This window comes from Aethalodelphis obliquidens, unplaced genomic scaffold, assembly GCF_003676395.1.
Source record: "Aethalodelphis obliquidens isolate GAN/ISIS:26980383/991018 unplaced genomic scaffold, ASM367639v1 scaffold23, whole genome shotgun sequence".
Classification (NCBI taxonomy): Eukaryota; Metazoa; Chordata; class Mammalia; order Artiodactyla; family Delphinidae; genus Aethalodelphis; species Aethalodelphis obliquidens.
The window spans coordinates 9,453-37,021 of NW_020837967.1; the positions used below are offsets into that span (position 1 = coordinate 9,453).

Below are 27,569 nucleotides of genomic sequence, written 5' to 3' on the forward strand. Positions count from 1 at the left end.
TCCCCTTGTTGTTCAGCCGCGGCTCCCCAGGCGTCCCTGCCCTCGCACCCCACTAAACGGTTCTGTCCCTGGTGGCTCCAAAGCATCAAGACGTGGATGACATAGCGAAGCTGCTCACAGGCTATACTGATTCATGGGAGACATGACATCCTATAGAATTAATAAACTACATAAATAAGAGTTAAATAAGCTGGGGCTTCCCTGGTGGCATAGTGGTTAAGAATCCGCCTGCCAATGCAGGGGACATGGGTTCGAGCCCTGGTCCAGGAAGATCCCACATGCACGGAGCAACTAAGCCCGTGTGCCACAACTACTGAGCCCATGTGCCACAACTACTGAAGCCCACGCACCTAGAGCCCGTGCTCTGAGACAAGAGAAGCCACTGCAATGAGAAGCCCGCGCACCGCAACAAAGAGTAGCCTCCACTCGACACAACTAGAGAAAGCCCGCAACTAAGACCCAATGCAGCCAAAAATAAATAAATTTATCAAAAAAAACAGTTAATAAGCTGAGAACGAATATGTGAAAGGGAAAGTTGAGGAAATTAAACAACTTGCTGGGATGCTACAGTACAGCTGTGTCTACCAATAATATTTTGAACAAAAACAGAAAATGCACATTCCAAATATCGATACTTTGTCGACATCATGCCAAAATCTCAGTACTTAGAGTCATAAAACTTGAGCCAAGAAGCCGGCCTGAGTGGGAGCAGCTACTGAGCATGTCCTTAACGCAAACCGAGCCTGGATCTGGCCCGTGGATCACTCGGCTCACACCACCTCCGCGGAGGGACTGCACTACCCCTGCTGCTGGCCATGTGAGCTCCCACCTCTTGTCATGCGATACTTTTTGGGGTGGGGTTAGAGGGAGCTCTAGTCCCTGTAGACGTCGGACATCCTTTCTCACGGACAGAAGATGCTCAAGGCATGAGGCCCCTGAGGGGCCCGCCCAGGATCCCCGCTCCTTCCTGCCTGGTTGTTCTCAGGGGGCCCCCAGGTGCCACAAAGACTTAGGAAAGGCCTTTTCAAATAGTACCCATAGACACCATTCCCGGGTTAGCCAGCTCTCTTTAAGTAGGTTTTATATTCTCACCTCCTTGTTACAACTTGCCTTACGGTCTGTGAGTGAAGGCCGTCTCTTTACCTGGGCTAGGCCGTTACCTTCAGGGTGTCTGCTACAAGCGGGGTGATTGCGGGCTTCATCCTGTTCTCCAGTTGACTTGCTCATTGATTATGGACAATCTCACCCTTCCTGTAGGGTGAAAGTTTGTTGTTTATGTTAGCAAATATTCTTAATAGCCTTAATCTGCTATCAAGTCAGTACTGTGTTCCTCGACTTTCATGATAAATTAAATCTTTTCCTGCAAGAATCCAGATGATGTGCTGGTCTCTAAGCATTGTAAAGAGGACACCCTTTTTCTTAACCTTTTAATCTTGGGTGTTGGGATGCCTAGAATGAGGTCATTTTCAACCACTCTGTTCATAAGCTTTCACATTAGCTGACCTAACTCTGACACTCTTAAAGAAGAGGGAGCTTAGCTGCAGACATATCGGACTCTACAGGTGACCTTGGACATACCAAGAGCTGGCAGCTCCTGGGTGGCCAGCTTTGATGGGAGCTGAGACTCTATTTGCAAACATTTGCCAGGCACCCCCACTAGTTAATCTGTTCCTTTGAACCCAAACATTAACCCTTTAGAAAGTACTGTCTCTGGCACAAATTGCTTTCTACGTAATAGCAGCTACTGGGTGATGGAATGAGGCCCTCCCTCCTCCTGTGGGGACTGGACGAGGGCCTGGATGCTGCGGCAGGGAGGCTGGAGCAACCACTGTGCACGTGAGGCCCGGCAGCCACACCATGGAGCCCTAAGCCCCGTGGAACTGGGAGGTCTAGCCCTCAAATGCACCGTGAGGTTACGTGGGGCTAGATTAGGTCACCAAGAGGCCAGGGATCCCAAGGCAGTTATCCAAGCGGAGGAGAAGTTGGAACTAAAATTCACAGCATGGTGACAGCCTGGAGGACCCCTGGCTTATGCAGGGGTCTGCCTGGTTTTGATTCGGGAGTGGATAAGGTGTGCCATGGACCCTGGGGAGGTCAGCGTGGGGAGTCAAGGCCTGGCTGAGAGCCTCGGAGCGGCTTCCGGGCATCACCAAGCCGCATGGGGGCACTGGGTGGGTGAGGGGCTCGGGTGGGTGTCAAGGCCAACCCAGTGGGATTTGTCATTTCCTGGGGGCCCATCTTGCCACCACAGACAGGATAAGTCTGACGTGCACAGGGGACCTCAGGGGTGGCTGCCCGCGACGAGTGGGTGATGACGAAGCAGTAATGGCAGGGGAGAGCCGGGCGTCCACACACAGCGCCCCTGTAGTTGAACGGGGCCAAGACCGGCCTATGCTGGGCTAGCTGGTGCTCTGACACTGTCATCACTAAACTACCATCCAGCTAATGTAGGTCAATACCCCAGCCTCAGCTGGCATTCCGGTCTTGAGCTCACAGAGGCTGTGATCTGTGCCTGAGTTTTGTTTAGTTCATTCATTAATAAAAGCCATTACTCCCCAGAAAGCAACAGCCAAGAGCAACTACTCCTCTGAATATCCACTTCTGGATACTCAGAAGTTACAGACATTTACCTGATATCAGATGAAGAGATTAAAAAAAGGTTTTGTGAGAGAGTTAGAAAAATGCAGCCTCTTGCTTTTCTAAAACAAGAATTTTAATTCAATGTACTGAACACATGCTGGGCCCCGGCTACGTTGAAGCACTGCTGAGGGGGGTAGAGAGGCAAACAGACTGTCCTTCCTTCTCTAGGAGGAGGAGGGTTCAGATGTGTCTCAGTCGGGGTTGTCCAGAGGAACAGAACCAATGAGATGTAGGGAGATGCAGAGGAGAGCTACTACAGGTGCTGACTCACGTGGTCCTGGAGGCCAGGCAGTCCACCATCGGCCATCTGCCAGCTGGAGGTCCTGGGAGGCTGGGGCGGGCGTTCAGTCTGAGTCCGAAGCCTGGGAACCAGGAGCTCTGATGTCCGAGGGCAGAAGATGGACCTCTTTGTTCTATTCAGATTGGATGGTGCCCACCACAATGGAGAGGGTGGCCTTCTTCACTCAGTCCACCGATTCAAATGCTCCTCTCTTCCAGAAACACCCTCACAGCCACGCCCAGAGAGAATGTTTCACCAACTGTCTGGGTGTCCATCGGTCCTGTCAAGTTGACACATTAAATTAACTGTCACGATATGTTAAACTCTTAAATCAAGAGAAATAGGATAGGCATAATACAGACAGTACAATGAGAGTATGATGTAGACACATAGTAGTTGCATTATTTTTAATGAATTCATTAATTTAACAAACATATGAAGGCCCCTGTGTAAGCCATGGCTCAATTCACGAAAAGAAAAACAGCAAAACACCACGAGAAAGTTATGAGCAATTCTGGGGACATTCCTACATGTTTCTGTAACTGGCTTGGTCTTGATTTGACCTTTCAAATGTAAAAGGGAATTTTATTATTCATCTGTGTGTCCAGTAAACTCAGTAAAGTTCAGCAGTCCCATGACTATGGCCAAGACGAGCCACAGAAGTCGGCCATCTCAAGCCTGTCCCGCAGCGAGGGTGACCACTCAGAACTGCTGGACTGGCTTTCCTCTGACTTCAGTTTTTTACCCAGAAGATGGAATAGACAGGACGTAGCTGAGTGGGGGACATAGGCAACTTCAGAAGGTGACCACGCCCAATCTCAGAGGCATAGTGGACAGCATTGTTTGTGCTGTGAAGGGCACCCTGGTTTACTTCCCAGGTCACTGTCACTCGGATTAACGCTGAACTTCCCCTCCTGAGTGACGGCTGTGGAAACCTGGTCTCATGCTCAGTGAACTCAATGTGAAGTATTTTAAAGTGTCATCTCCATGTCATTTGCACAGAAACACAAAATGCAAAATATACCAAATTGTTTTCCTTCTGACCATTTGAGTCAGAAGAATGCAGAAATAAATGCTTTCTCCCCAGCTTTATTGAGGTATAACTGAAAAATAAAACTGCATATATTTAAAGTGTAGAATGTGATGATTTGATATACGTACACACTGTGAAATGATCACCACAATTAAATTAATTAACACAACTGTCACCTCATGTAGTTACCAGTTTTTCTTTTTATTGGTGAGAACATTCATGATCTACTCTCTTAGCAAATTTCAGGTACACAACACAGTATTGTTCACTGCAGTCACCATGCTGTACATTCGATCCCTGGACTTACTCATCCAATAAGAGAAGTGGGTGCCCTGTGCCCGGCACCTCCCCACTTTCCCACCCCCAGCCCCAGCTCTGAGTTCCACTGCTTCAGATCCCGCATGTGAGACCATGTGCTCTTTGTCTCTCTGTGTCTGGTTTATTTGACCCAGCATCCATTCTCCAGGTCCATCCATGCAGAAGTCAATGTTTCAGAAAAGCACTCTCACATTCGTGGTTTTGTTCCACACAAGGTGCTGTGTTTGCGCGTGCTTCGTGTGTTGGCCAGTGGGTGAGCCCTCTCCTCATGGGGATTCCTGGTCCTCTAAGCTCAGGCACCTGGGGCTCTGGCACTGACTCATCCCTCGAGGTTTGGGGTCTTTGTGAGACTTTCCTGCAGGCTGGTGAGCCACCTGGCAGCCTCAGCGCAGAGGGGATGCACCTCCACCCTCTGATATAAAGTACATCACTAACTTCTGAGGGTCCTGTAAACAAGACAAGGACATACCGAGTACAGTGGCCCTGAGGGTGCAGGGCTGCTGATGTTACTACGGCAGAGATGCGGCCAGAGGAAGGCAGCAGGGATGCTGGCTGTCCTGGGATGCATCTTGCCTGAATTCCAAAGCCCACTTTTCAGCCTGGTTTGCACTGTTCTGTGCCTACCTTGAGACTTCCAGTTGTCTCGTGAGGCATTGACAGTCTCGCGGCCATGCCCTCCATCCTCCTCTGCTTCCAGCCCTTTCCTCTCCCCTCTACACATGCCCTGCACTTTCCTGGTCCTCTCAGGAGTCGCCCAGAGCCTTGGTACCAAGTCAGAGGAGGCCTGTGCTTTCTCACTGGCACATGTGCCACCACCAGCCATGACGGGGAACAGTCTCACGTGCAGCCTCCTTCAGGTCAGTGTCCCATCTGGAGGCACGTTTCTTAAATTGTGGGTCCTGACCCACTAGGCTCATGAGATCGATTTAGAAAAAAGGAAGGAGGGATAGAGAGATGAAGGAAACAGAATAGAACAGATTTAAGTGCGTTGCATATAATAAAGTATCATGTCATTAAGGGTTAAATGGGGTGTGTGTGTGTGTGTGTGTGTATGTGCATGTGCAATGGATCGTGATATAAAATCTAACTAGAAGGGTTTGAGGCCACTGATATATGTGATATATTTCAAGCAACGTATACATAGGGCTCCTACATCTGAATTGTTTTTCCTAAAAATAAGAAGGAATTGAGTCCTATATACTATAAAATATTATGCAAGAATATGTGTTGACATATTTGAGTTACATTTAAAAATATCAAGCAGGATTTTTTCCATCAACTTCCTTCCTTCCTTTTCTATCTTTTTTTGTGACAATGTTTATCATCTAATATAAGTAGTGATTTTAATAAGCAGATACACAGCTAGCATAAGTCCCCACCCGCTGAGCAGCTTCCTAGGGAGGACTCAGGCAGGAGTGTGCAGATTCAGTTCTGTGTAAGATGAACAGGACAACAGATCGGGGAGGGAGAAGAAGGCCAGGTACCCGGCGCGAGGTGGCGAGGTGTGAATCTTGGATCCATTTTCTCCAGGGTGTTTCATGGGTCTGAGCTGCGGGGCGGGGGTGGGGTGGGTGGGTGAATGAATGACCTCTTTGCTCTATACTGTTTTCCCTTTACTTGGTTGAATTGCATTTTTTTCCATTATATTCATCCCAGTGATGTGCTGTAAATCTACTCTTACTTTAAGGAAGAACACTTTCATGACACATTTGCTTGACACAAGCCTATGATGAGAGCAGCTTGGGGAGATTCGTTCTCCCTGATTCTCTCTTTTCCTCCCGTGAGTGAGCAGCAGTCTGGAGCGGAAGGGAGGAATCTGTGACTCAGCCCATCTTCTGTATGGCTCGTGTTCCGTAATCGGCTGGAGCATCTGCCGTTTTCACAGAAGCCGAGTGGAGCCCTGGAGAAAGTGACAGGGTGGGTGTGGAGCCCTAACCCCAGTTGTGATTTAGGGTTATCATACCTTGATAGTTGCGTGAAAAACAGTTTTTGCTTCCCGAAGATTCAGTGTTTATTTCAAAAATTAAGATCCAGCTGGAGGAATGAACATTTTCTTATACAATTCTTTAATTCATGGTTTCTCATCTTTGCGTATGAGAGCCCCAGAGCAAAATACTTTACCAAAAAAGGGTAAAATTAAGATCGCAGTTGCAATTATAAGATCTGTAAAGGACACAGTCTCCTAGTGGATAATAAGGGAATGATGATGTCAATTATCATTTATTTAAGTGATTCGACGCAAGTTCCCTGAAATAGCAAACCTGGCTCAGTCGTGTAAAGCAGGATATTTTTGGCCTGAAACCTCTCAGAAACACAAATATTTTGTAAGGTGAGGTCCAGCCTAACAGATTTGTTTTTCATGACTTATATTCATGTGGAAAATAGAATGTCTTGTGACATATAAGAAATCCAGTAATTTAGGATTATACCCAAGCAACATAAATTACAAAAACTGAGGCAGTTTCTAGGGCTATAAGTGATGTTAGCTTTGGTAAGTCACATGCATTTACTGGCTGGATTTAATTTTCTAAAACGACATAGAGGTGCTTAATTCTTAGTCATGTTTCTTATAGAAATTTAGTTAAAAAGTGCAACTGCATTCTTGCTCTTTGTTCCTACTTTCAGTTAACCTCTTCCAGGAGCTGATCTGTATCAGGTGTAAACATTAGGACATATGCAGCGATCAACAGCAACTGGACGATGGGCTGAGATTCTGAAATGAGCGAAGTAGCTACTTTAGTACTGCGAACCTAAAGGCATCCTTGCTGCAAATGTCTGGTCACAGCAGTCCATGGTCTCAGCGACTGGAGATTAAGAACCTTGTTGGTACAGTAACCAACTTAACATCAGGTTTTCACGTTCTCCATACTGTTATGTATGCTGTGTCTCCATATTTGAAAAGGAGTACTTGGTTCTCAAATTGAGGCAAAGGTCAGACTATGCTCTGCGAGCTGGATGCTTCACAGTCACTTTATCACCTTTGCTGGGAGCCTGGTGTGCTACCAAGGTGACGAGCTCGTCAGCGAGGCTTCAGGTCCTAATTTTCTGCTCAACACCGGGTAAGGGCCGAAACCTCACACAGCTGTTGCTAGGGCAACAGACATAATGAGGACAGTGTCAACCAGACTCTGAAAATGTCTCTGCCCAGGAGACAGCGTCGTAAAGCTTTGTACTGTCAGTTTTTCACGCAGGAGCAACACGAACTGAGTGTTCTGTCCTCATCTGATCCTACGAGAAGGTCAGGTGCATGTCCTCCTTTTATTCACCAGGAAACCGATGCCCAGAGGTTTCGCGCCTTTGGCAAAAGCAGAGACGGAGGTAAGTCCACTCCGACAGGACCCCCAGTATTCCCCAGTGGCGTGGACGACGCACAGTCAGGCAGCAAGGCCCCCAGCACAGCCGAGCAGCTGGAGGGTGGACCAGCAAGGCGATGGCTCTTTCCACCAAGCTCCACTGGTTCTGGTGCTTGTGACTGTGCGTGTCACTATGGGGAGCGTGCAGAGGAAAGAAAGAAGCATCATTTACCGTATTTCTCCACCCAAACTACCTGCAGCCCCATTCTTCTAGGCTCCTAAAGCTCCCACCACCTTGTGCTAATGTCCGCTTCGTCGTCTCATCGTGGACCATGTCCTGGACCTTCTCTCTCCTCCCTCCAGACCATCTTGGGGCTGCCTAGGCCCCCACACCACTCAGGCAGCCCCAAGGCTTCCTCTGCTCTTGATTCCAACCCTCAAACCACAACGGGCATGGAGACTCCTCACTGGGGATGGTTCCACCGTTTGGAAGGTTTGGAAGCAACAGGCTGTTTCCCAGTCCTGCTAAACCTGACGCAGGAGTGGCTGGCAGGGCCAGGATGGGTCTGTCTATTCCTGCTGGAAACACAACCAACTGCGAGAAGATGCCACCAACTGCAATGGTTTCTAAAGCTCGGGATGCAAACCTTTTCCCCCTTCTTTTGAAGATTTTTATGTAATTCTGTCTCTTAGTCCAGTGGTCACCATCATCTGCCAATCAAATCCCACTTCCTGAAGCCCGTGCATCTGTTTACACGGCAACACGAATGTGGACAACGCGTCAGGAGCCCATGTGACCCGAAGGCGCTCAGGTCCTGTGCGTTCCCCACCTCACACAAGTTGCCTCCAGTACTCCCTGGTTTGCCCACTGTTTTGGTTTTTCTTACTCATACTTGGGAATTTGATGACATCTTTAACAGCATGGTTTAATTCTTGCTTTGTTCAACTTTAAATTTTCATAAACGCTGAAGTTATATTTTTCATAGATATTTACAAAAGCCTACAAAATCTATCAAATCAGATCCCTAAATATGAGGTCTCCTGAGTGTACAGACTAAGTTGATCTTAATGCACAACCAGAATTTAAATCTTGTATTTCTTCTAAAAATTGAAAAATTCTTTGTCAACCCATATTTTTACCTTTTTATATATCTCTGTGCCACATACTCGAAAGAAAAAATATGCAAGATAGAAAGTAAAAACTTAGAATTCCAATTGTCATTGAAGGAAATGTAAAGAAGGACTCCACAGGGCTTCCCTGGTGGCGCAGTGGTAGAGACTCCGCCTGCCGATGCAGGGGACGCAGGTTCGTGCCCCGGTCCAGGAAGATCCCACATGCCGTGGAGCTACTGGGCCCGTGAGCCATGGCCGCTGAGCCTGCGCTTCCGGAGCCTGTGCTCCGCAATGGGAGAGGCCGCAACAGTGAGAGGCCCGTGTACCGCAAAAAAAAAAAAAAAAAAAAAAAAAAAAAAGAAGGACTCCACAGCTGCCCCACTGCCCCCTTTCTCCTGTGTTGGACACCTTGGTATCTACAGCTAAGGGACAGCTCCTCACAGGTTAGGTAGTCTGCACTGTCACACTACAGTCGTTTACAAAGTCACAACATTATCTTGATAGAAAATGCACACTTTTCTTTGTCCGTTCTCAGTGTTCACTTCAATTCTATTTATGCTAAACAAATTGAGACACTTCAAATTTGCAAATATTATTGTTGGGATTCGGTCTTTAACTTCTCTCTCAGAAAGACCTTTCTGTTACATTTCTGATGAAGGTATCCTCCACCTTCTCAGGCTGAGCACAGTCACGCCCCATGTGGGAATTTCAGCTGGTGGATCAGGAGAGACTCAACCAGAAGGTACACATGACAGAAGGAAAAATTCCCAGTCCGTAAGAATGTTCATAAGCCCTTCATTAAAAATAGCATATCTAAAACAGTGAGCGTGATGTGAGATGCCTTCACGTGCAGTGATCTTTCTGACAAAAAAATCTTCAGCCATCAATGACAACTTGGTTAAAAATATCTGTAGTGTTTTCTTTTTTTAAGAAAGTTATGTTACACTAGTAGAATGGCCATCATTAGAAAGTCTACAAATAACAAATGCTGGAAAGGGTGTGGAGAAAAGGGAACCCTCTTGCACTGTTGGTGGGAATGTAAATTGATACAGCCACCATGGAGAACAGTAACCACTGTGGAGGTTCCTTAAAAAACTAAAAATAGAGTTGCCATATGATCTAACAATCCCACTCCTGGGCATATATCTGGAGAAAACCATAATTTGAAAAGATACATGCGCCCCAGTGTTCATAGCAGCACTGTTTACAATAGCCAAGATGTGGAAGCAACCTAAGTGTCTATCAACATATGAATAAAGAAGATGTGGTATATATATATATACACACACACGCACACACAAACATATACACACAATGGAATACTACTCAGCCCTAAAATAAGAATGAAATAATGCCATTTGCAGCAACATGGATGGACCTAGAAATGATCATACTAAGTAAAGTCAGTCATTTATATAAATAAGTGACAAGGACTCTAAAAAGATGATACAAATGAACTTATTTACAAAACAGAAACAGACTCACAGACAGAAAACAAACTTATGGTTGCCAAAGGGGAAAGGGGGTGGGGGAGGGATAAAGCAGGAGTTTGGGATTAACATATACACACTACTATATATAAAATAGGTAAACAACAAGGATTTACTGTATAGCACAGGGAACTATATTCAATATCTTGTAATAACCTATAATGGAAAAGAATACGAAAAAGAATATATATGTATTTGTATAACTGAACCACTTTGCTGTACACCTGAAACTAACACAACATTGTAAATCAACTACACTTCAATAAAAAATAAAATAAAATAAAAAGTTATTTTAAAGAGAACTATTGGTCTGTTTGGGGATAACAGCTTTAACATCTGTGATTAGTACTGAGGACTTAAAACTTCTTATTTGAATTGTTGCTGACATCTTTCCTTATGAATACCTATGGTCACGCCATGGAGCAGGAATGAATGTTGTTGCTCAAGTAACACACCTGTCTATCTATCTATCATCTATCTACCTAATCATCTATTATCTGTTGATTGATGATCTCTCTGTTTTCTCTATCATCTCTCATCTATGTGTCTATTATGTATCTATCTCTGTCATCTGTTGTCTGTTACATTGTGTCTATCATCTGTCTGTCACCTATTATCTATCATCTATTTATCATCTCTCTCTATATCTAATCTATCAGCTATTATCCATGGGTCCATGATCTATCCCTATCAACTATCTATTGAATCTATCATCATTCTACCTACCATTTTAATCTAATCTACTGTTTTCTTATTTATTAATCTACCCATGCACCCGGCTCATCACTTTTTTGTGCTACAGAGAATTTGGTTCCTTTACCTCTTCATTTACAGTGAGGAAGCAGAACGTGAAAGAAAGCTGGCAGGTAAATGCTGACGGTTGCACAGCTAGGATTGTAATCAAGGTCTCTGAGCTCAATCATGCCACTTTTCATCAAGTCAGATAAAATGAGTACTTCTGTTTTTCAGAAACAAAAACCCAAAACTTTAATTTTCAGTAGGCTACGTGTAGATAATGAAGGTCTGAAATCCTCTTCCCATATTAAGGGATGTGATTTGGAATGGAGAAGCAATGGTCAACTCTTAGCTGTTCACATCCAGAAAATTTTTTAAAAAAATGCTAAAAGAACAGTATCCTTTATTGTTCCAAGCATGTACTTTTATCATCAAATTGCCTGCCTACTCACTGCTGGTTACACAGAACAATCCCTTTTGCCTCTTTTATTATCTTCTATTATTTTTTAAAGGGGTCAAAAGTTATTTAGCAATTTATTCCTTAGGAGAAAGTTTCACTCTATTCTATTCTCACTGAGTTTTTAAAATGATTTTGCAACATTTCCTGTTGCCTATGGATTGACAGCAGGAGTCAACAAACATGCATGCCTCCCGCTCCATGATAAAGATAAGATACTTTATGCAATTAACCAAAGGACACAAATATTTACTCAGAAGGCCTGATCTTGCAGGCAGGAACAGACGCTCCCTCCTTCTTGGCAGCTCCTGTGGCCTCAGAATCTGGGGCTGAGACGCTTCCTCTGTCCACTCGAGGTGAACAGGCCAAAGCTGAGCGCAGTTCTTGTGGCCAAAATGCCCTTGGAAGTGCAGCCTGGGCAAACGTTCAGGAAAGCAGCGCAGGGCGCGCTGGCTTCTGCTGGCAGCCTCGCTGGGGACGCTGTGTTTTCCACTTTCTCGAGTTCAACCGAGTTCTGGGCAGGGCCTCGGGGGTGGCGGGAAACCTGGTCCTGCGCCCCAGAAAACCATCCCCGAGGCCAGTCCTGCCTCCCACCTCATGTCCTTTCCGGCACATCGTTCTGAGGAGCAAATCCATTCCCTGCCACCTGGAACGTCTTGCCTCCTTGGTAGATTGTACTTCCCGACATTTTGTAATTAAAAAAAAAAATCCTGTTTATAACAGGGGGGCCCTTAGGAAGGATGGTTTCTCAAGGCCTCTCCCCAGGGAGAGCCTCTCCTCCTGGCCCGGGAGAGGCAGGATGGCTCGGGCCGAGGTGCTCTCAGCGACCTGACATTGTCCTCAGCACCACGGCGAGAGGTCTATTTCTGAAATGACCCCAATGGTCTGATTTTTATTTGATGTCATTGGAAACACTTGCAATCAATGCTGGGTTTTTTTAAGCAAACTTCCACTCTATCTTTAAAACTGAGGTGATTCTCTCAGTCTGAGGGAATTTGTGTGTGTGTAAGGAATAGCTTCACTTCTGCATTTTCTCTCTGTATTCAGTATAGTCTATATTTGTAAGGTGGTTTTTCTGTCTATTTCTCTTCCTGGTAATTTTGGGAGAAAGAGGAAAACATCTTCCACCAAAATCCAGGTGAGAGAAGGGAGGTGAGACTTCCCTGAGGACACGGGGCCCCAGGGCCGGGGGGCGGTCACTTTCCGGGTCTTCCTCACCCCCCTCCCACTGCTCCATTCTCCAGGCATCTGTTACTATGGTTACTCCTTGTCTACCGGTGTCAGGAGACAGAAGATGTGAGAGAAAACTTTAATTTCTGTTTCACCGCATTTTCCATATGAATGAAACACAGGTGAGCGTGCTTCCCTGTTGCTAACTGGAACATGCCTTCTCGGGATGGGGCTCAGTCTCCAGAGGTGAATTCTGTGGAAGGAGGGGTCTGAAAGTGTCCTTTCAAACTATACGTTCTGGCAGGAGCAGTGGGAGGGTGGGAGCGTCTGCAGCACAGCGTTTGCCAGAACAACATTAACAATAAGTTCACGACTCCACTTTCTCGCCCATCTGTAAAGCGGCCTTCGGGTGGGAGGCGCCTCCCTGGCCCAGCCATCCTGGTTCACCGCATGGATCCCTCCCTCACGTGCAGGCCGTTCCAGGAACATCCGTGGCCTCTGCACGCACAGCCCTCTCACTCCCCGTCTAGCCCAGCGTACCCAGAGGAAGGACGGGGCCAAGATCCTGGGCCAGTAAGTGAAGCAGACCCATCTCCCACCTCCGGGCTTGAGGGTTTGCCCCTTCTGTTCCAGTGCACTTTTCCTATCCTCGCATTGTGCTCTCAGCAGTCCCAGAGAGAACAAGTAAAATCTCTCCTCTTAGAGTTCAAAGGATGTTTTGGAGGTAAGTGAGGCAGCAGCTTATTTCATGGATAAGAACCAGCGAGCGCGCGGCTTTGGGTCTGAGCTCGTTCCCTGGTCCACGGTCTCCATCCTACTGTGGACGTCAAGGGGAGTCCCTGATAGACCACAGGTTCCAGGAGGAAGCGGCCCTGCTGAGGTTACTGGTCCTGCTACGAGTTATGCATCCTGAGTGGACTAGAATTTGCACTAAAAAGACTCTCTTCTCCATATAATCCATCCCTTAGCCCTACCTGCTTGTAGAATTAATTCACACCCACATCCTTTATCATTCAATTAAAATAACCAGCAACTGCACAGGACTCGGGGCTGCCAGGGAGACGTGTGCGCAGGTGGGCAGGGCTCACAGACGGGGTGCTCTTCTCCTACTAGAGCGGCTCTAGGGAAGGAACCGAAAAGAAACCAGCACGGTTGGCTGCGGCTGCGAGCATCTACCTCACACAGCAGCGGCCGTAGGGAGAAGAAACAGGAGCTGGGTGGAGGGCGCCAGGCTCTGGACATCAGTCAGAGTAAAGCCTCCTTCCTTCTGCTCTGCCTGGATTCTCAAGTTCTGCTTTCAGCGTAATTTCTGAGAGCTCTCTGCCCCGATTCAGTAGTTAAAGGAGATGCACCCTAAACTTTTCACCACGGAGGTCATCTAGAAAACTGACATAGTGTGGATTTGCTCTCCATCGTCGCATGAGGTGCCCTGGGATCGTGGGGACATTCTGGGAGTCCTACTTTATTGAGAGCGTGCACAACGGCTGTGTTCCCAGCCAGGAAAGATTGCACCTGCTCCTTCCCTAGCACACAGCTCCTTCCCCAGCTGCCTGCATGATGCTCGCGATTGAGCAGGTGGGAGGAGGAGCCCAGGCTCCCTCCCCTCGCCGACCCACATCCGTGGAGGCCTTGGCCTTGGCTTCTCTGCTCTGTATCATCCCAGGGGACGGAGAGAAGAGAAACCAATCGCTGGCTCACCATCCTCAACGCTTCACCTATGCTCCCGTTTGCCACGTTCACTGTGACTGCAGAGCTGGTTCTACAGACAACAGAGTAAGCCTTATGCCAACCAAGCAGGCCCTGGAAGACCGACCACCCCGGACTGCAGTCCTGTCTCACTGGAAATCAGTTAACAGGTGGCACCAAGGCAGGACTTTCTCAGGGGGGTGGGGCACTTTGTCATCTCCTTCGCATTTCAGATAAACTGCTGGCTTCAGTGCCTGCAGGCAGAGCTGCTTGCAGAGAATGGGCCCGCCTCCTGCACACACCTTACCCTGGTGATCCCAGGCCTCCTCTCTGCTTTTGGTTCCATCAGAGCCGAGCTCCCAGTGTGTGCTCGGCGCTCGTGCAGGTCATTTCATTATGGCAGCCCAGAGATCTGGGGGCCTCCAGCAGGTCACGTGGACGGTGAGGCCGCAGCCTGAGATGGGCTGACCCAGGCCACCGATGCAGGTGTCTCTCTCACGGTCGTTGGGAACATCTAGAAAACACACACAAGTCATGAAGAAGGAAGCAAAACTCACCCACCGCCTGCAACCCACAAGAGGCCTCTGTTCTATGACATTGGGGCTTTTCTCTTCCAGATTGTGGTCATTCGTCTATGTTGCATATTTAATATAATCTGGTTCACACAACACTGCATGGATTATCTTTTCACTTGATATTGTAGGGGAGGAAAAAACGGTTTTTCCTACTCGTCTCCTGGGTTCTCTGGCTGGAACCCTGTAAATTGGACTGACGAAAGACAGACTGACAGGAGAAAAACATAACATTTATTTAATGTAAGTTTTATGTGACACGGGAGCCTCCAAAAGGAAATGAAGACTCAAAGAAATGGTTTAACCTGAGACTTTTTATACTGGGCTTAATGAAGAAGGATGTGATAGGATAAAGAATCTGAGCTCAGGTGAACTGGTGGGACTTGGCAAGTCCTGTTCATTCAGCTTCCTCTCCGCAACCCTCCATCCTGGAGACAAGGAGGCTCCCTTCCTCGGGGTAGAGGGAGGACTCCTCTTACGTGAGGGTCTCATGACCTGCTTCAGGGGAAGGTCAGAAAGCCCTTCTTGCATCTGCAGTATCTCTCAAAAAGATTTTTTTTTTTTGATAAGTGAAAACACTCGAGTGTATATGGTAACTATATTGAAGGAAAAGCACAGGGAGCCCCGGGTGTGTGACAGGGGTTCTGATCCTGACTGGGTGTGTATGAGGAAGAGATGGCATTTAAACCGACTCCTGGAGGGAGGGGATGGGTGCAACAGAGAGGCGTTCCAGGCATTCCAGTCTTGGGAATAGCACAGCCATGGCCTTGGGGAAGGGAATGGAGTAGAAAGCCCTGGCTTTGGACAGAAACCCCTGGCTAGGCTGCTGAAGGCCTCTTGTTTCTCCTACTAAACTCTGGTCCACAGGATGCCATGGAAGGGGTTGGATTTGGAGATGCAGTCAAGCGGCAGAGGTTGCTCACAAGTGCAGAGGCCCTGTGGCTAGAAGAACGCATGGTGTCAGCAGAGATCCGCCTGGATCGGAGACGGTTGTGGGAAGAGGGAGTCAGGTCTGCCCTGCTCTGCTCACCCTAGAGTCTCTGAGTTTCACTGTGGGAGGGAGGGAACTCTCCCACTACCCTCTTAGGTTTTTTCCTGGGGCCTTGTTAATTAAACTGACAGAAGACAAAGTAACAGGAGAAAATGCATGCAGATTTTTATTGGTGTTAATACTTTTTACATGCACGGAGGACTTCACAGAAAAGAAGTGAAAACGCAAATAAGTGGTTAGGCTCAGAGGCTTATATACTATTTTAACAAAGGGCAATAAATTGTGGAGTAATGACTAGCCAAAGGAAGCGGGGTGGGCCTCTAGGGGGAGTAAATTGTGGGAAGGTAAATACAGGGGGAAACCAGTGGAAGATAAGAATTATTTTAGTAAGGTTTGTTTGTGAAGACTCATTTCAATGCCAACTTTCTGTCTTCTTCGTGGCCCAAACCTCCCCCCACCTAGAGAGGGAATTTATGGCGGTCTCATTTTCAGAAGTTTCTGCCCTGTCAGATGAGGGAAGCTCCTGGAAAGCTGCTTTCAGCAGCTGTTGACTCTCAGTCAATTGCCTTCAGCTCAAAATGATCCATGTGCCAAAGTGGTATATCCTGGTGTCACATCCACATTCCCTTCACATCCCAGATGTTGGTCAGTCCATGCAAAGAACCTGGGACTGGAATGAACTATGTGTGCCACTGGGGTCAAGCACAACCTTTCTGGGTCTCAATTTGCTTGACTCTAAATAAACAAAGCAGAATCTAACACAGTTGACCCTTGAACAATATGAGTTTGAACTGTGGGGTCCACTTACACGCGGATTTTTTTCAATAAATAAATACTAGGACTACACGATCCAAGGTTGGTTGAATCCATGGACATGGAAACGAGGATACAGAGGCCCAACTGTAAAGTGACAGGTGGATTTCTACTGCTCGGTGGGTGAGCACAGTATGGGGTCCGTGTTGTTCAAGGGTCACCTGGCACTGTTCCTGGCCTTCCCGGTACTGTGGCAACCATCTTATGAGGAGATAGTCACCATTCTTATTTTCCCAAGCAGGCAGCTGAGCCTTGAGAATGTGCATCCCAGCTGAGGCCCCTGGACAAGCAGCAGGGCTGGCCTGGGAACCAAGACTGACCCCAGATCATGTGTCCTGGAGCAGAGCGCTGATGAGATTCCCTTTGGGGACTTTGATTCAATCTCAAACTAGAGAGATTCTGGTGGGTTCTCTGTGTTCCAGGTGTCTCGATATGTGGGTGCTTTTCAGGCATCATGGCAACCTGGGACAGCAACCTATTTCTCTGTCTTGTTTTCCATCCAAACCTAAATAACAGGACATGAGTCACTCATGAAGATTGGCAGAGAATAAACTCCTCAGAGAGGCAAAACCATGAGTTCAAAATGCTCTTTTTTTTTTTAAACAAAGGATAAACTCACAGAGCACACTGGAAGGGTCAAATCTTACAGAGCTAGGCCAATATTTGTTTAACTGCACTAAGTGAAAGATGATTTGGCCGAGGGACCAGGGAGAGAGACCTTTTATTTGATCTGATTTTACACAAACATTTCTGCGCTCAGAGAGGGAGGGAAGGTTCCAGAGCCTTATCACAACCATCACGCAATGTCTGCTCCAAATGTCATGTCTTAGATGCTGACTTACAGCCCACGGTGATAAACCATGCTTAGTCCATATCAGATGTGCACAGCTGTGGGCACATACCTGCAGCCCTGCTTAGGTGGCAGTTTTGACTGTTCAAATGAAAGTTTGCAAATAGAGAAGATGTCGATCAAGGCTCTGCAGTGAGGGTTATTTAAAGATTCCTTGTAATTATCTGAAGAGAAAAGCTGTCTGTCTGGCATATCGTTCCTTTGGCATGAGCTGGATACAAAGCCACATAAAAAGTTGTCCTGCTCTGAGTGACAGACCTTCAGCGAGGGGCTGACTCTTACATGTTTAAGGGCTGAGATGTAACAAACATGTGTTCGAATGAACCAGATTCAACTGGTCAGAATCATCCATCAGGCCACATGCTCACTTGTTTGTCACCTTCCACAGTTAGAAGCAAGAACAAAATCTCAAGAAAAATAGGTCATGTTTTGGGCTGATCTCAGAAACCACGTCAAGCGTGTATCCCCGGGTTGGTTCTTCCTAGAATAAACTCCTGCTCTATATTTAATTTAAACGTTGATGAGATTTTATATTAGAAATGATGGCCCAAGATATTGAATGGTCTGCAAACATTAAAGGAATGTTTGATTAGGCTCACTGCCTTCTATTTATGGTGACAGAATGGAGAAATGAGCTCACATTTTACAAAGAACTTTGAAAGTAGAAGGAAATAATTCAGTAACACTTATTTAACCAAGGTTATCACTATCTGGAATACCCCACTCCATCAATCTTGTGAGAAATCAGAGCCCACAAGAAAAGCCCTGGAGGCTCCCTAGGACATTATGAGGAGGATGCAGAGAAGAAAGGAGAGACATGTGAACCAGAGTGAGTGAGGAGTCTGACCCGTGGTGCCCGGTGGTGATTGACGCCTGCGACCCGTCTCGCTCCCAGGCTGGGCTCAGGCTGGGGAGGACGAGACGGCTTAGGGGCCCCTCTGTGCAGCTCCAGTCTGTCCTCAAACCCACAACTAGATGAGGGCCCCAGCAGCAGCAGTGACTGAACAGCATGGGAAGCCGTGGGTTTCTTACCACTTGCTCATGTGTGGTCCTGGTGCCAGCAGCACAGGGGACGGAGTGGGGTGTGGGTCCAGTAGTCCTGGACAAGCCCTTTTCCCTCACTCTGAAGACCTCCTGTATCTCCTGCCTAACTAGTAATTCACATCTCTAGTGCACGTACACGAGCCTGGTGCTACGGTACATGCTTCACACCCATAAGTGTATCTAAGACTCATCTTAACCCCAGAAGGAAAGTCAGCTTAGTTTAGGTAACTTGCTGAGTTACCGGCAAGATGCTGATGTAAAGAAGTCCTGGGGCTTCCCTGGTGGCGCAGTGGTTGAGAGTCTGCCTGCCGATGCAGGGGACGTGGGTTTGTGTCCCTGTCCGGGAGGATCCCGCATGCCGCGGAGCCGCTGAGCCTGCATGTCCAGAGCCTGTGCTCCGCAACAGGAGAGGCCACAACAGTGAGAGGCCCGCGTACTGCAAAAAAATAAAAATAAAAAAAAATAAGTCCTGAACTACTGTCTCACCCCAGTCCTCTCACCTGATTCTTGTGTGGGTTTAAGATCTACAGTGTGATCCCAGTCTGCAGTGATCTGTGGTAGTTACACAGCAGACCACTCCCCCTGGTTAACTGACCAAGTGATGGAGTATGCTCACATGTGTTGCCCCTGACCTTCTATTGTTCTGGATACTTCCATAGTCTACTCTGGAAAAGAAAAGAGCTTCCCTAAAAACCACCAGGGCTTATGTCAGCAGCCCTGAGGACACCCCTGGCCTTAGGAGGGCAGACACTTGTGTCTGTAAGTTCTGGAGGGCTGGGTGACCTGGGACACAGAGAGAGGGCAACTGGCTGACAGGGCAGGAGAAGCTTACAGCAGGGTCAGTTTTCATGCATCAGTTCCAGTGAAATCAGGCCGCTGAGTGCACTGTGGCCGTGCTTCTGGTAAATACCACCCATTAACTGAACCCCTAACTCCCAACTTGCCCAAGCTTTTGTTTCTGTGTGTTTGTTTCCCAGTTTGATCCCTACAAACCACGCAGACTATTAGGTCCCAGTAGCCATTTATCTTGCTGCCTTTTGGGGAGGAGAGTGTGATTTTTGGGTCCCCTCTGCCACTCGTTCATCTTGTTGTTCTTCCTATTTTGCAGTGTGTGGCTGCTACGTAGAACCCAGAGACGACCTGTGACCCGTGGGGCTGCTGGTGTCACCTCCTCTGACCCACGGCTTTAACTGCTTCCTCTGGCTGCTGGGCTTCATGAACCCACACTCTGGGCCTTGCCAAGGCCCCTGCACCCAGTGCTGTTTGGGGGTCACAGAAAAATAACAAAACATAGAGTCCTCACATTTCTCAGAACCTTTCCTTTGTTGATCTTTCAACTCTTCCTCCCCTACAAAGCTTTTCCCAACACAACCGACCCAGAAAACCTAGTTGTCCTCAACGAGGCACAGCTTTCCAGATGGAGCGTAAAGGAAAACTGACCCACATTAATGACACTGGCACCTGGTCTTCACCCCAGGAAGCAAGGCTCCTTCACCTGCCAGCAGCTTCCTGGTAACTTCACGGTCACAGGGCCGTTAGCACCCACTTGTGGTCACACGCCCAGCAATGTCCCGAAAGCCTCAGGGGCCCAGGGTCAGTGGCTCCCAGGGTGGGAGTTTCAAAGGCTGAGTGGTCTTCGTGGACACATCTGGAAGCACAGACCCGAATCCCTCCTGTGTAAGTGTCTCTCCTTCTTGCATTGGAGGGAAGAGAAATTTTGAGATGGGCTTCAGGACTCCGTGTGTGTTGCTGTGTTTCTGAGGTGAGGAAGAGATTGGGGGTGCAGCTGAGAGCTCCTCAAACTGTCCCTTCTCCCCTTCTTTAGCCCAAGAACCTTTCCAGAAAGAGTCAACTTTTGGATTAAGGGTTATTTACATCTAGGATTTGTCATTTTCAAAGCTTTAAAAATTGTAACATAATACTTGCTATAGATTTTAAAAATCAAATTTCAAGAATTCAAAGTGAAAATTTCATTTCCTCCTTTTGTTTGTTTGTTCTCTCCCACTGTAATCAGTCAGTGTAAATATTCACACATTCATTCAACAGTAGTTACTGGATTCCTACTACACGCCAAGAACCGCTGTAGTTGTTGGAGATGCAGTGGACAAATACGGCTGTCTCTGTGGGTCACACCCAGGGGGTGGCGGTGACGTGCTCACTGAAGGTGAGCCCGCTGATGAATACGCCCGCTGTGGGCAGCGGGGTTAGACCGGTGGTTTAGGGGAGCGGGGCGGGGAGACAGAGCTGCTCAGATGAGGTGGACAGACGGTCCCTCTGACAGGCTGACACTGGTCAGTGTACCCACGGAAACAGCCTTGGCATTCTGCACATATATCTGCAAACTGACTTTTCTTCCAGAGCAGGACCTGGACCAGAAAGCACCTACGTCTTGTGGTCTTGAATTCATAGACTTGAATCAGGGGTGCAGAAGGTGGGACTTGTCAATCCGGGACAGGATGTGGACACTGGGTGGGTTTCCCTGGGGCTCGTTTTCTGTGGTCCTTCGAGAAGTGAAAACACGGAGACACACGCTAGGCACAAAGCCCCCAGAGAACCTCCTGAAAAGCCGTCTTTAATCAGAAGTCTGTCCTGCTCGTGGGGTCCTTTCTTATTCTCTGTGTTAAGTAGCATCCCCTGGATTCTGAATGTGAGCAGGTGAAACCACAGGAATGGAAATCAGGTTCCAAGCGGCCGTGCAGGGGCCATCGGTCACTCTGCTTCCGCTCCTGACGCGACTTAGCAGGAATCAATGTGTGCCCTAACTTACTTTACCTACTTCTAAGTCAGCGTCCTTGGCAAGCCTCAGCACAGGCCGCAGGACGACTGACACACGGGATCTGGAGAAACCTCTCCCTTATTAGTGGGGTTCCCATTTCTGCTCATTCTTCTCAGGCAGACGAACTGTGATTCTGGGGGACAGGGCTGTGGCAAGTGGTGCTGGCCTCCCGGCTCCACTGAATCTGCTGGTGGACAGTGGTCTGTGGCTGGAAGCCCCGTGTGTCCCCGAAGGGCCCAAAGCCATTTTGTGCTTTAAGGGCCTGTAGCTGAGAACACCCATGGCAAACAACGTTCACCCCAGACACTGAATGAGGAGCTGTGGGCCGTCAGGGCTGCAGCAAAGAGTACACTGCAAAGCCGCCTACTACGGACTGAGTGTCTGGGTCCCCCAGATTCATATGTGGAAACCTAACCCCCAAGGTGATGGTGTCAAGGAGGTGATGAGGTCATGAGGGTGGACCCCCACGATGGGATCAGTGCCCTTATAAAGAGACCCCAGAGAGCCCCCTGCCCCTTCCTCCAGGTGAGAAGACACTTCTCTGCACCAGAAGAGAGCCATCACCAGGACCCACATGCCGGCACCTTGATCTTGGACTCCTGGCCTCCAGAACCATGAGAAGTACGTGTCTGTTGTTTAAGCCCCTGTCTGTGGGTTCTGGGAGGGCAGACTTGGACAGAGCATCAATAGCACCCGAAATGCCCAGACGACAGGCCTGGGGACCATGGAAGGAAGTTGGTAAATATAAATAATGTACAATTTTAGAATTGTACCCATTCTGTGAATACCAAAGAGCTAACAGTGATGTATATGAAATAGAGATTTAGCCACTCTGTATTCATACATGAGGTGGTGGAGTGGGGCACAGAGTAAGAATGAATGAAATCCTAAGAATTTTAAGGGAGATTTTCTGCGCTTGCCTGGTGCAGAATATTTCCGTCACGTAGTGTTTCTCTCTTCACTTCTGTTAAATCATTTTCTTCAATCATACTTGTACCTGCGTGTCTCCTGTCTGACCTTGAGGGTAGGAATGGAAGATTTTCCTTCCCTTGTCTGAAGACAGGGCCTAGACTTCGTGTCCTGATGGTAATTAAAATATACTTGAAAGGCTATTTGGCCAGGTGGGGTGTTATGTTTCTGGTCTAAATTAGTGAGCCGTGTGTTATTTCTCAGGACAGTCAGATAACCTGAATTACAGGTGGAGTTCAGGAATACACATCTGCTTTTAGTCTCTGGTCCTGACCAGACCACTGGGCTTCAGACCCACCCAAACTTCTTGTGAAGTGGGGACAGGACCACCCACGTGAACTCTCTTCCCCTCAGTACTCAGCAGGTGATTGAGGCATAGTGCACACGAGTGGAAGTACATAGTCAGCAATCCAGTTCAGTCCACACTTACCTTACGTCCGGAGCCCCGGGACCTTGGGGGATGTTCTGATGACGAATGTGTCAAATTCGTATACTGCATCTTGTTTCCAGTGCCTGTCGTGTCGTAGGCAGATGTGTTGGTTGAATGAGTAGATTAAAGTGGTCTGGCTCTGCAAAGCAGCTAAAATAAATGTGACACGTTTTGATATTAGACTATACATGTACAGTCTAATTCCTTCCTGAAATCGAAGTTTCCTAGAGAAATGCAGAGGTGAAAAATGGCCCTGGGCATGACCTAATCGACGCGCTGTGGTCATCTGTCACTGGTGAACCTGGCCACGTCACTATGTGGCGTCCAGGCTGCCCTGGGTCTGCTCTATTCAACGCCTATTTCTTGTGTGCCTTCCTGGGGCTGCTGTTCATTTGGACTAGGATTCGTCCAGTTCAGGAATCTTTAAGCACATCACTTTTTTTTTTTCTCATTAGCCTTTTATTTTTAACTTAGTTTTAAAATAAACAAACAAAAAAGTAGATCATTAAAAAAACACCATAGCTGTCAATTTAAAATTTTAAGTGAGGTTCTTATTAAACAAAGCACTAACACTATATCCCATAATTACATCTTTACTTGCTTGCAAGGTGCTTTTCAAACTGTAAAGTAAGGCTTGGGAATAGGGTACAAATGGTTATCCCCAGGAGTTACTTACCCCCAAGGTAAGCACACCGCTTTTGCTATGAAATCGTTTATTCCCAAGCAGACGGCAGTTCTGAATTATTCTTATGGCAATAGCCTGGCATCACCACCAACCCATCTGGAGGGCTTGGAAGCAGTTCTGACTCAAACACAAGGATGTTGACCTCGGGGGTCAAGTAGCTATCAATTCACAAGCTGGACTAATAGACTCAGCTCAACGTCTAGATCAAACTCAGCTCATGAAGCTTTTTCCAGCCTTCCTGTTGATTTGGGTCACTCCATCGATAATCTGACCTATTGTGGGACTGCTTGTCATCGAAGACAGTTTTAAAAAAAACTGAACCAGCTGGGAAAGTCGGTGGTTTTAAATAGATGTCATCTTCAGAAGAAAGGGCGGCATGTTAGCAAACCAGACCACGTGTTGGCAGAGAACCTCAGATGTACAGAAAACCCTGAGAAAAAGTCTTGGCAGCCTGGCCTCCAGCTGAGCTGCCATCTATGACACAAATGTCCTTACAGTTGTAGGTTTAGGGTCGGCATCTTGAGGTGGGCCTTGGTTCGTCTTCATCTACAAAGGAATGGGGCTCCCAGGCTCACCCAGGAATGGAAAAATGAGAGATGGAGAAGGGCCGATGGGCCTGAAGCCTCACACCACCACAGCCGGATAAAATAATCTGCATTTCAACAGCAGGAAATGGAATACTGCATTCATCGTAGAATAATTTTTACTTATTTGGCATTTTAGGGACTTATACATGAGGAGATTCTGGGAATGCTTTCAGCAATGAAAATTACTTAGGATATTGAAATAGCAAGGAGGAACTGAGCAATGTTTTATCACAGGTGTGCCTACTTGCCAGTTATAAAAACAATTTTGACTAGTTTAAAACAGGCCTTATTCTCAGAATCCCAGCTTTTTCTGTTTGAAACAGTTAGTACTCAACCTGGGTTCAAAATGAAGATTAATATTCACGACTTCATTATTTGGCAAAATGCCATTAAGCTGATATTGGCTTATTCAAAGGAAAGTATAATTTGATGGGGCAGTTACTTTCTAGCTGAATAGATACCTTATTTCCTAATTAGAACGATGAAAATTCTAAACATCTTTCATCCAAAGACCATTTCCTTCCTGACATTTTAAGTAACTGGGATTTTCCTGTTAAGGTGTGGGCCACAGCCTGACAGAGGATTTGTTCTCGAAACCATTTCTTGTATGGCAACTCGGTGCAGCCTGATCAAGAAATTTAAACATTGCTTACTGAGCTAGCCTCCGGAGGGAAACATCTCATTTTAATGAGGCCCTCGGGAGGCATGAGGATCACGCTGCCTAACTTAGGTTTTGTGTTAGGCTTCCTGCTAAAAATAACACACAGAACACCAGCGACCATTATCTTTTAATGCAACCATGGCGATCACAGTGTGATCCTTTAAAAATAGCAAAGCTTCATTAGGTGAAAGCAAAATCCACATTTCTTTTTAAATACCCACCTTCTGTGAATACATGAGCAGGGACATCCCTGCTGGCTGGGGGAAAATCAGCTCTCCTTCACTCCTGCTTGTACTGCAGCTGCTTCTGATTTTTCCTCGTTACCTTCTCCACTTTCTGTTTATTAAGCACAATCTGGGAAAGAAAGAGTGTGGCGAGCCTTCATTAGCTTGGAGGCAGCAAGCTAGCTTTCAGAGAAATCTGGCTAATTAAGTTGATAGTAGGGGTAAAGCCGAGGGTCTTTCATTTGCATAAAAGCAGAGATTTTGCAAGGCATGCATTGCGAAATGTTGCCAGGCTCTGGAGCACCAGTCCATCTGTGTGGATTGAAATATTCAAAGCCCTCGTGGGCCACAGGGTATCCGGATAGAGGGCTCAGTGAGTAATAAGCAAACTGATTTGTAAACCCATCAGATTTTTCATCCAGCCACACAAGGCTCCCCAATTCTGGCATGAGAGAACGATTCTATAATCTACTTGAAGAGTGAAGGAGTGGGAAGCACCTAGCTACACCCCAAGGTTTGAACTGGTCAAGTGGCCATCACATTACTCAAGTGGAGCAGAGTTTTTTCCTGTGGTAATTCTTCCACGTGTAAGTGACACTTCATATCACTAATGATTTTGCAACTTACGGAGAAATACAGAGCGGAGCTGATCAACAGAACTTCCTGGCATGTGACTTATCATGTAAATCAGATAATTCCTTGTCACTGTCGTTTGTAGTTACATCTCACACAGATTTCACTGATGACCAAAGGATCTCACGAACAGGAAATGAAACGCTGTTGGCATCTGCTGATGGAGGCGGGGCCAGTTGCTTCGCCACGTGCGATGTTTTTGAGAAGGCTTCTTGGCTTACTTGCAGGCACAACTGTTTACAAGCATCTGGGGACAGGCTGCAGAAGGGAAGGGAGAAAGAAATGTACATGTGAGAAAGGACCATTCTGTGCAAAAGTGAACACTTGATAAGAGGCCAGAATCAATTGGAGGGATTATTCTAGTATGACTGACATGGCTCTCATTTCCTACTTGACTGCTCATGACTTTCGTAAAAGGGTTGAGAGCGCATATCCCTCCATTATTTTAATACTGTAACAGTAGAATGCTATTTGCACAATTTCTCTTCACATTAACATCTTAAGTATTAGACAATAGGATGAAAGGGAATGAAAGACTTGAATTATTAATGGGTGCTCTTAGCTTAATGTGTATATGATATCTGAAGAATAGTTATGAGTATAATATTTGCTTGTAATAAATTCCCAGTTAAAAGAATTATTGTTAAAATAGGCATGAGACACAACTCAAATAATATTTTTAAAAATTGTTATAAAATAAAACATTCCTTAAGCCTCATCTCATCTCTATTTACGTTTTCATCACCAGTCCCTCCCTCCTACCCTCTTCCTTCTCTCTCAAACAAAAGAAAAATCCCAGGGTTGGAGGAGAATCCAATTGTTACTGCAAGTTAAATCGAAGCTATCTAAAAAGCTGATAAAAGCTTTTCTTTGATATAAATCTCCTATAAAGTCTTTTGCTTCAGGTTGGCCTTAGGGGGCGATCTCAGTGTGATACGATTCTTTGGTGCTTCATTGATTTAAATCTCTTTTGCTAGGGTCCTTCCACCTAAACAAAGTTTTGCCTCATACTGTCTTTCTACAGTGAATTTACATTTATCTACAGTATTTCTCAGGCACATCTGTGTTATCTCCCTTTGTTTGAGGACACCTGAGGGCTCTTCATTTTTGCATAATGAAGATGCAACTCTCCCACAGATAAGTACACAAAGGAATACATTCTTTTGCATCCCGCACACTCTTATTTTTAAGAATGTATTTTCTCATTCTCTTTGGAATCAGCCTTTTATTAAATAAATTTAGGAGAATACTGTTGCATCAACTCTTCCATGAAAACATTTGCTTTTCCAGCAGGCCTTTTATTTCCAATGAATACAAAGGACAAAATTGCCCAGAGTGAACCAATGATTGCTACAAAATCTGTCACATTATTTCGCTTACTCTATGAATCTCTAAACACAAAACTATACCAGGGATAAAAGTAATATGTACAATATCCTATCTTTGTATAGTGCATAAATCTTTGCAATTCTCTTTTTGTTGCTCTTATTCATTTTGGTTTTACAACCAGCTAACATAGTTTGGGGCTTTGTTAATACTAATTCACAGGTGAAGAAATTGAAGTCCAGCGAGAGGCTGCCCAAGGTCACAGCCTGAATCCACTGGCAGGACCAGGCTGGAAAGTGGCTGTCGGAGCATCCTCATTCTTTTCCTTCTTGGAATGATGCCAAAAATTCAGCCTCTGTGCGCTGTGTGGAATCAAATCTCGGAGACAGAGTTTTGGGTGAAGTAGAAAAGAACAGCCTTATTGCTTTGCCAGGCAAAGCGGAACACAGCAGGCTCTTGCCCAAAAAACTGTGTCCCAATCCAGGAAGATCTGATGAGGAGTTTTACAGCAAAAGTTCAAGGGCGGGGTTGCTCATAAGTTTAGGGTGTGTGCAGGGCCGCAATCTTCTAATCTGGTCTCAGGTGATCTTCCTCTTGAGCTTCTCTGGCCCCTTTAATCTCGCCTCAGGTGGTTTCTTGGCTGCACCTCCCTTGATTAGCAACTGTTCGAATTGCCCTTTGGAACTCAGGGAAGGTCACCGAGGCTGCAGTCTGTTCCCTACCAACAAGAAATGGGGGACAGAAAGGCTTCTGTGCCCAGGAGCCCCACAGGGTCCTGCTCAGTTTCAAGGAG

The 27,569-nt window shown here is 46.7% G+C and overlaps 1 long non-coding RNA gene across 1 annotated transcript; it reads right to left on the reverse strand.

Moving 5' to 3' along the window:
* Positions 1 to 10,371: 10,371 nt before the first annotated feature.
* On the reverse strand, positions 10,372 to 25,701 carry LOC113628223 (uncharacterized). The gene is made up of 4 exons (XR_003435925.1): positions 25,445 to 25,701; positions 24,815 to 24,947; positions 22,661 to 22,810; positions 10,372 to 14,729 (listed from the first exon to the last, which is right to left on the reverse strand). It is a non-coding gene; the product is annotated as an uncharacterized LOC113628223 (long non-coding RNA).
* Positions 25,702 to 27,569: the final 1,868 nt, after the last annotated feature.